The following is a 10,392-nucleotide window of genomic DNA, read 5'->3' as shown; positions in this document are numbered from 1 at the left end:
AAAGGGAGACAGAGAGAGACAGAGAGAGAGACAGAGAGAGAGAGAGACAGAGAGAGACAGAGAGACAGAGAGAAACAGAGACAGAGAGAGAGACACAGAGACAGAGAGAGAGACAGAGAGAGACAGAGACAGAGAGAGAGACAGAGAAGGAAAGAGAGAACAGGAGAAAAAAGAAGGAAGGAAGGGAAAGGAGGGGATGGAAGGGTAGAGGAAGAGGCAGATGAGACCACTATTCAGCAGAGAAATGTGGTCCTAGGGGCAAATATTCCTGGGTATTTTCCCTTCTAATGTGTATTTTCCTATGTTGTACTTGTTTATGAGGAAGTCCCATGCATCAGTCTGTGCTATAAGTTACCTGAGATCTTGATCACAGGAAATAAACAAGAAACAAAAGGTAACTCTAAATCAAATTTACTGAAAAGACCATTTAATTTCCTCATATGGAGTTCTTTCCCAAGAAGTTATATGACACTGTTAGTGGATTCCTGATGGCAATACCCACTTCATGAAGACCTTCTCCATCTTCACCTATTTCCATTTTTCTTCTCTTCATCTCTAATGAAAGTTATGCAGGCTAGATGAGAAGCTTTAGGAGTTCTACACTGGGATCTTTTGACTTGATACCCAGTAGGAGAGTCCTATGCAGATGACCTTGGAATCTCTGCTCATGCCTCTGACTCTAATGGTGCTGCATCAATAATGCATTTTGTCTCCATCTATGGTCTATTGTGTTTGTTTATAGAGACATGATACTGTATACTTAGAACATGAAGGAATCTAAGACATCATTTAGTCCAAAACCCACCCCACCTCAATTTGACTGATCAGGAACTTGACAACCAGAGAGGTTATAATTTTTTCCAGGGTCACACAGGTAAGTGGTACTTGGATTTTTAACTAAACCCTAGGATTCTGAGTGGGAAGGAAATGAGAAGTCTGAGGTAAAGGTAAACATAGCCATTGCCTGGAGAGGCAGACAAATATGTGGATAGACTCCCATGGCAAAAAAGACTAGAGTTTCTAGAAGGAATTGTATCATATATTCATTTTTACCATTTGATAATGGTAATTTTTCCATTTGATAATGGAACTCTTTGTTTCTCTACTGAATTACAGTAATGGAATCAAAGTATTTAGAGCAAAAAGTAGCTCCTTTATAGATGAGGAAAATGTGGCCCAGGTTAGTGAAGTAACTTTCCCAATGCCACCCAGGTGGTAAGTAGCAATCTTGGAATCTAAATTAGTTTCTCTGACTTGAACCAACTCCAATCTCAGTCCTAATTCCTATTTTGACCCTTGGACTTCTGTTTTTCATTAACTACTCTAATTCCTGATGTAACTTGGCCTCTGATTTATTTTCTCTCCAGGATCGTGGCTTGGATTCATTCATTTCTCCTGAATAGAATTTTCTCCTTAGATCTGATGATCATTTTAGTCATTGACTACGCTAGGGACCTAAGAGACAAATGACAGATTTTTCCGATTCTAACTTCTTCCTTGAAACTCGTCTCCTTTCCCCTTTTTTAAAAAAATCACAAGAAGTGTGTGTGCCTCATCTCCAAATGGGTCTGATGCACTGAGTTTCCTCTAATCTATTTTTCCCTCTTGTGTACCAAACATTATGTCAGGTATTGAAGGAGGTATACGATTAAATAAGACATATTTCCCTTTCCCCTCCCCACTATGGTATCAATAGACCACTTTTAATCAGTACCAAGAATGTGTTCTCTGGAGCCATTAGCCTCTATCCACAGGCCTAGGTGATTACACCAGGGCTATTTCCCTCCAATGATTTAGATTCCCAGGCAGGCCCTGCCCACACCACACAACTGGAATACAACCCAAAGCACTGTCCAACCAGGGCAATAGATGATGATGTCATCTCTGGAGATCTATGACCTGCCACCTCCTTTCCCCACACATTTGAAATGAAAATATTGCTCTTCTTGCATCGACACTATATATCTTTCCCTGCTTGGTTGTGAGCGGCTTTCTCACAGATAATGACCCTGGCCTTCAGGAGCTGCATTATTCAGCCCAAGCCCTGGATAGTGCTGCCTTCTTGAGCTGCTGTCTGCCTGGCTTCTGAGGCCTAAATTACTAGTAAACAGAGATGGATGGCCAAGGGTTCTTCAGAGTAAATTGATTCTCCGCCTGGCACTGGGTTTTTTTGTTGTTGTTTTTTTTACCCCCCTTTCTCCCCAGTGATCATTGAAAAACACTCTTTCCTCCGCATAATGGCACAATTCACTACCTGCCTGATGGGAAGCAAAGATGTATATCTAATCATGGATTAATGGTGCCCGAAAAGTGAATAGTCTTCCAGCTGATCTGGCCTCAGCTGGCCAAGTAAATACAGGGAGAGGGAATGTCAGGGGAATATGAAAACTCCATCCAGAGCTCCCTGTCCTCTCCGCCTCCGCTTCCCAGATGATGGCTGGAGGCAAGCAAGGGAGAGCAGGTATTTATAGCTCCCACTCCATTTGGAACTTTGTCCCTTGGTAACTTCGAGTCAGAGGATTTTGTAATCATCTATTCATAGACTCTTTAGATCCCTGAATTAAAGCCGCAGAATCTTAGACTCATAGATTCTTGAAACCAGAGAAATTGTGGTCACATACTCGTAGAATCTCAGAATTGGGGACTCTTAGAATCCTAGAATCTGTCTATGAGCAATAACCTTTCCCAGGCAAAGGGAAAAGCAAGAACAGACTTTGTGGAAAACCACTAGTTGCAAATCATGCTCTGGAGAGGGCAATGATTAACCACGTGGGGTTTATATCTATAAATACATTTATATTGCTTTATCTGGTAGCTTGGAATTGTGCTAAAGAATTGGACTTAAGTTTATGGAGGCCTGGGTTCAAATCCTGCCTCTGACACATATTGATTGTATGACTCCATGAAAGTCATTTAAACTTGCAACGCCCCAGCCACTGAGACTACATATACTATATATATTAAGACTATGCATAGGAGAGCAAATTGTGGCTTGCTTTGATAGATGGAATTATCTATGCCAATAAAATCATAAACAAGTCCCTATCTCTATTTCTGTCTATTTAGAAAGAGCTCTAACTGTATCAGATTCCTGGTGACTTGAAAACTGCCACTACCATTGACCCCTAAGTCATCCTCTCCAATTCCATCTTGATTATTTGATTACAGAGATGAGAATAAGCAGTTTGAATATGTATGACATTCAGGAGTATTAATGCAGGAAGCCCCTGAAGACTCCTTTGTCTTTGAAATGCCTGGAGCTCTTTAGGGGTTCAACCTGTTAGATGAGATGCCCAGAGAGGGTGTTTGTGTTTCCTGAGAGGTATGATCTCCATGAGTGTCATACAATCAATAAAGCATGTTTAAAATGCTTCACATATGATAGACATTGGGCTGAGCACTGGAGATACAAGAAAAATGGAAAAAGGGGTAGACCCTAGCCTTCATTCACCTTGCCTTTGGTAAAACTGCTCCCTGTGCCCAAACTCCTTCAAAGATCATAGATGGAAAGAGTATCAGAGATCACCTTGTCCAATCCCTTCAGAAAAAGAAAAATGGTGAGGTAAAAGTTAAGTTTCTTAACTAAGGTTACACTTTTAGAAAGTGACAAAGTCAGCATTTGAACTCATGTCCTCAGATTCCAAACCTGATGTTCTTTCCACTTCATTATGAAGCCTTCTTTGCATGCTGCTTTCTAACTCATTCTTATTTCTCAATTAACACTCCATCCTTATGCCACCTCCACCATGAAACCTTCCCTGATTCCCATAGTAAGTAATGACTTTCCCTCTGTGACCTCATATAGCACTTTATCACTCTCCAAAGCACTTAGCCATGTCGTACTATATGTTATAATTATCTGTTGATGGCAAATCCCTAAGTTCTAAGGGCCCTGAAGGCAAGCACCATGCCTTTCTGATCTTTTCATCTTCCCCAGAACTTGACATAATATCTTGCTCATTGTAGGTGTGACTAATTAATAATTTCTGCATGAATGAATTAGTGAAAAAATGGATAAATGAATAAATGAATGAATGAATCATGTCCCATTGGGATTGCAAGTGATCAATATGGAAGTAGGTTAGTGTAGTCACTAAGATATTGTAAGGTCCAGAATTAATTAATCTCAAGGCTGCCACATGCCTAACATATCTGACTGAAACCTTTTTATCTGTCCCAAAGTTTGTGTCAAAACAGAATCTATGACTTCTGAATGAATCATAAAATCTTTGGATGCTAGAGCTGGAGGGAGTCCCAGAGATTTAGTCCAAACCTCTTACCTCATATAAGAATGTGCTATGCTATCTTTTTCATAGGTTGATACCCAGCCTCTGTTTCAGCACCTTGAATAGTGGGAAGTTCACATCTACACGAGACTACTTATTACATTCATCAGTGCAAATCTTGATGGTTATTTAAGAAGGATAATTGTGATCTTTCTACACCACTCACCCACACCAGGAGAGAAGGAGAAGGAAAGTGAAGAAGCATTTACTAAATGCCTACTTACTATGTCCTAAGCATTGCACTAAGCACTTACAAACATCTAATTTGATCTTCACAATGACTCTGGGAAGTAGGTGCTGTTATCTGCATTTACAGTTGAGGAAACTAAGGCAGACAGAGGTGAAGGGACTTGCCCAGGGTGACACAGCTTATAACAAATGAGACTGAGATTTGAACTCAGGTCTTCCTGACTCCAGACTCAGCATTCTGTCCATTGTCCTACCTAGATGACCTTTAAACAGGTGATATGGCATAAAGAAAGGGTAACAAAGGAGGGAAGGAAAAGAGATGAGCATTTATGTATCACCTTCTATGTACCAGGTGGCACAATGGAGAGAATGCCAGTATGAAGTTAGGAAGACTCATCCTTCTGCATTCAAATCTGGCTTCAGACACTTACTAGCTATGTGATTCTAGGCAAGCCACTTAACCCTATCTGCCTCAGTTTCCTCATCTGTAAAATGATCTGGGGAAGGAAATGGCAAACCACTCAGGATCCCTGCAAAGAAAACCCCAAATAAGGTTGCAAGGAGTTGGATGCACCTGAAAACAACTGAACAGTAAGTAGCTTGTCTGTACCAGGTGCTGCGTTACATGCTTTTTACAAATATCATCTCACTCGATCCTCACAATAACCCTGAAAGGTAGGTGCTATTATTGTCTCCATTTTACAGTTTGGGAAACTGAAGCAAAGAAAGGTTAAGTAATTTTTTCCAAGGTCACAACCTTGGGCATACCTGGAGTAATTTATCTGAGGCCAGATTTAAAGTCAGGTCTTCGGCTGTAACTACTGTGCACCAGAGACCAAAGGCATAGGAGCCTAATGATGGATTATTTCTCAGCTCCTTTGGAGGACAACTTCTTACCAGACTCCTTCCTAGTTCCTCTGTTTCCTAAGAGAATAATCTTTAGGCACATTTGGTAAAAATCAGCAAGAAATAAATTAGTTCTCCCTGTTGAAATCTTTGAAGGGCTGTCATACAGGGCTGTTCTTAGGCTTTGAGGGCAGAACTGAGAGCAGTGAGTGGCATTTACAGAGAGGTATATTTTAGATCAATGTTAGGGGGGGTAAGGTTCCCCACATTAGATCAATGTTAGGGGGGTGAGGTTGGGGGATGAGGCCCTCTGTTGTCCCTCACAACATCAGTATTCTATTGTTCATACCATCCACTAATATATTCACACAGTTCTCTTGCAAACACATTTTGCAATGTATCCTTAGCTATTAAATTCATTTTGATGATACACATTTGTTGAGTGACCACTTTGTACCCTGTAGAATATACAAAGTTTGGATGAATCGGAGTCCTGACTTTGTAGAATTTATAGTCTAATACATGAGTAAACTGAGATACTGAGAGGTTTAAATGACCTGACCATAGCCAACAGATGGTGTCAGAGTTAGGATTAGTACCCAGAATGTCTAAGCCTAAACTCAGGGCTGTTTTCACTGTACCTTGCAGCCTAGAGTCACCATCAGCTTCAATCTGAGTCTTTGCCAGATGCATGACTCTGCTATGTTCTCACAGTATTGCATCCCTTAGCTCCTAAACACCAGCCTTCTGTTCCAGGTGAGTCACTCTCCCTACTGCCCCTCACTCATAAACTTTCTCTGTGACTTTACCCAGTCAATCCGTCACCCCCTGGGACTTCTTTTTATCTCTTCTCATTCTTTTCAAATTTCCCCCACAATTCAGGGCCTTTGAAGTCTTCCCTGGCCAGACCAAGAGATCTTCAGTGCTGTGGTCCAGGATAATAATAACTCATATTTGAAATTACATTCTACATTTTGAAAAGCATTCCTCAAAATGCTTCCTATTGAAAGCAGGTTATGCTGTCACCATACTACAAATGTGTCACCACACTGTGTATCTGGTATTACACCAAGATTCAGACGTGCATTACTCTGATGTTCAGATAGAGTGATTCCCTATCCTTCCCAATACAGTTGAAGGTGCCACCATCTTCATAGACACTAAGGCTCCTATCCTCTGCTTCCTCCCAACTTCTCCTCTCTCTTACCCTCCTCCCCAAAGCCAAACTGTTCCCAAGTCCTTTCGCTTCTCCCTTCACATTGCTTCCCCTATATATCTCCTTCTCTTGACTCACACTGTCATCCCCTTGCTGCCTCGTCTCATCACCTCTCATCTGTACTATTGAAATAGCCTACCAGTTGGTCTGTCTGCCACAAATGTCTCTCACCCGCCTCAGTTCATCCCCTCAACTGTCCAAGTGCTCTTCCTAAAGCACAGATCTAACTATATCATACACATATATCCATTCAGTAAAGTCTGGTGGCTCCCTCTCACCTCCTGGAATAAACTTGCCTCCAATCACGCCCAGTGAGTGATTGAGTGGAACCTGGAACTTAGGCCTCCAACCCCAAATTCACTCTTTCTGCTACATTCTCATCTTTTCCTTTTTGATCTGGAAACTGTGTTCTCCAACTCCCTCCCATTGCAAATGACAAAATCGAGGCCCAGAGACCAAAAGGCATTTGTCCGGGGTTGCAGAACCAATCAGTAGCAGAGCTGGAATGAGAACCCCTGTCTCATATCTCCCCTTACACCACTATAACATAAGGTTTATGTCCCAAAGCAGTCTCAAGGTCCTCCTTAGAATCTCGAGTCGATCCATTAGCCAGCTCATCTTAATGGTGGAGTTGTGTGTCTGCATGTATTCCCCAGCAGCCAAAGCAATACATCTTCTAATTACATCTTCTATTGTCTCATTCCATGTTAAATATTGTCAGCACCAAGCATCAAACAACTTCTCTTTCATCATGGATTTGCCATAAATTTTGGCATCATTCATTCATTCCCTTCTCCAGGCCCTCCCCAAGGTCTCAGGAGTCTGGAGTCACTTCCAGATATGAAGGCCCCTAGAGTCATAATAAAATAAAATAAAACAATGTACATGAAAACATCACACACTCACATATATACACACACATAAACACAAAAGGTGTGTGTGGGGGTGTTGATGGAAGGGGACAGAATTTGAATTTTTGTGTTTTATTATTGAACAGTTTTTTTTTTCCCCACCTAGCCTTTTTTTGTTTAACTCAATGCAATGGATAGTATTAGATGAAGTCCAAAGGGTTTTAGTGCTGCCACTGAAGAAGCCCCACGGAGACCTGAGGACCATGGGAAACCCATCGCTAGCAATTACACAGCTGTCCCCCGGGTATGCTGATGCTGCAGTAGCTGAGAATTTAAAAGAGAAGGAAGGGACAGGTACTGCTTGCTGATAGATAATTGGGCTGGTCATCACTGAGGCCTTTTTGTGGTGCAGATCCCTTCAGTAAATGCATAGCTGCATTGTGGGGCAGGGGGAGTTTTCCTTTTAAGAGCAAATCTGCTTCTCTTCCTAGGTGCCCTGCCTGACTGAGAGAGACAATCAAGGAATCACAGGGTGCCTTGGTCTTTTGACCTTTGCCAGACAGCTTGTGTCCTAAGGCAGGGCTGAACAACTCTCCCAGTGGCAAAGGTCAGTTTTCTGATTCTGACTGAGTCTCCAATGATTAGGCCATTCTGGGACCATTGAGGCTGCATCTCTGATAACTGTTTGAAATTCTGTCCCATTACACTCAAGGATTAAGAATCAATGAATGAGCGAATGAATTGTGAATGAGTGAATAAAAATCTTAGATTAAGCCCTCATATGTATCAGGTACTATGTTAAGAAGTACAAATGAAAAAAACAAAACACAAGACAGTTCCTTGTCTCCTGGGAACTTATAAGCTAATAGGGGACTGTAACACATACAGTGGTGTGGTGGCCAGGGAAGAGTGTTTTGATTTGGGACATTGCAAGGATTTGATTTCAAGTGAATGAAATCATAGAACAATTGATTGACATTTTCCAAGAATAGTAAGAGAAAGTAATGAAGTTTCAGTGGATCATAGAAGGTGAGTAAGAAAGGAAAATGAGGGAGTTGCGGCTCAGCTCGTGTGCAGTGGCTGTGGCGGCGGCGTAGCTCGGCACAATGTTACAAGGGATGACTTGTTGAGTAACGGAGGGAGCGATTTACATTTGGAAATGAAGTCTCACACCATTTTGTTGGTACAACCTACCAAGAGGCCAGAAGGCCGAACTTATGCTGATTATGAATCAGTGAATGAATGCATGGAAGGAGTTTGTAAAATGTATGAAGAGCATCTGAAGAGAATGAATCCCAACAGTCCCTCCATCACATATGACATCAGTCAGTTGTTTGATTTCATTGATGATCTGGCAGATCTTAGCTGCCTTGTGTACCGAGCGGACACTCAGACATACCAACCCTACAACAAAGATTGGATCAAAGAGAAGATCTACGTGCTTCTCCGTTGGCAGGCCCAACAAGCCAGCAAATAATCCAAGTGGCAGCCTTGGGGGAATGGGGGGGAGGGCTTGGAAAACAGGTGTGTACAGCGTGCTGTAGTGGGAACTTCGTATTATAGAAGTCCTGCTTCCATTTTGTTACAATCTAGCCAAGGTTGAAAGTATTAGGAGATTTTTGTCTCGTTCAATCTGAAGCCCCTGTCCCTCCCTACTTTCTTTTTCTTTTTTACTAAGAAGTAGCTGAAAATTTCTCTTTGGTCAGTTAGCACTTGGTTACAGTTCTTCCAGCTGTTCATATCTGCTTATAATGTTTACTGTACTCTTCTGTGTGAAGGTTTTCCAGAATTTAGGTATGTCCTCAAAACTCAGTGCTTAGTAGAGAATACAATAAATGCTCTTTAGTTAAGCTTTCTCTGAGTAAATTTTTTTGTCTCTGAGCATGCATTCCTGTAAAACAACAACTTTACTGACTGCAGTGCTAAGGAAAAATTGCACATTGAGTTGTGAAAGTATATCTTGTTTAGGTTATATCAGTCATTTCTCTGACATAGTAAGTCTCAACCATATAGCTCCCAGGTTTAAACCTGTTGCTCTGAATTTCTTGATTCTTAGTGAAGTAGCCTTTATGTAACAACAATCAATCCACATTTTCTGTTCTTCAGCTTTCTTCAAACATTCTTTCTGTGAATGAATGTCCTGGCTACATAACGTAGAGCTTTTGGAATTTCAGCACGAATTACTCACTGTTATATAGAAAATGAGAGAAGCGAGCTAACAATTAAAAGAAGTGATAAATTTATAATTTTATTTTACCTGGGGTGTGCCTACACTGTCAATTTATCATTTTCCTAATATCCACATTTTCCCTAGTTTTCTTTCCAAACCTTAGAAACTAGGGGGTCTTTCTCTAAATCTGGTATATTCTTTTGACTTTAATCATACTCAAGTGGCAGATAAGGTACAGGATTGGTAGCTAACAATGTTTTATTGAACATCTTTTGTAGTAGGTCAGGGGTCAACAAACTGTAGCCTGGTGAACCAGCTAAAAATGGTTTTACATTAAAATGTAGGAAAAAAAAAAGAAAGGAAAATGAGATAACACTGAAATTACTGGACAGCTTCAGATATTAGAGAGTGTTGAATGCCAGGGAAAAGTGTAATGAATATTCCTGGATAGGCAATAGGGAGATTGAATATTTAAGATTCAAGAGTGTTGAATAGAGGGGTGACTAGGTGGTGCAGTGAATAGAGCACCAGCCCTGGAGTCAGGAGGACCTGAGTTCAAATTCGGCCTCTGACACTTAACATGAAAAAACTAGCTGTGTGACCTTGGGCAAGTCACTTAACTCCAATTGCCCTACCTTCCCCTCTCCAAAAAGAAAAAAAAAAGTGAGTAGAATGGTGATATGCCCAAGAGATCTATGCATAAGAAAGGAAGGAAGGAAACATTTATAAAGTACTTACTATGTATCAGGGGTTGAGATAAGCACTTTGCAAATATTTCATTCTATTCTCACAATAACTCTGGGATGTAGGTGCTATTATTATTCTTATTTTACA

The 10,392-nt window shown here is 41.1% G+C and overlaps 1 long non-coding RNA gene across 1 annotated transcript; it reads left to right on the top strand.

Moving 5' to 3' along the window:
- Positions 1–8,423: 8,423 nt before the first annotated feature.
- LOC138156103 (uncharacterized) lies at positions 8,424–8,696 on the top strand. The gene is made up of 2 exons (XR_011167066.1): positions 8,424–8,481; positions 8,532–8,696. It is a non-coding gene; the product is annotated as an uncharacterized lncRNA (long non-coding RNA).
- Positions 8,697–10,392: the final 1,696 nt, after the last annotated feature.

Source organism: Petaurus breviceps, unplaced genomic scaffold, assembly GCF_028583685.1.
Source record: "Petaurus breviceps papuanus isolate PSGF00001 unplaced genomic scaffold, PetGlider_PUasm1.0 98, whole genome shotgun sequence".
Classification (NCBI taxonomy): domain Eukaryota; kingdom Metazoa; phylum Chordata; class Mammalia; order Diprotodontia; family Petauridae; genus Petaurus; species Petaurus breviceps.
Note: the sequence above shows the minus strand (reverse complement) of the source record. Positions and strands in the feature narration are given on the sequence as shown.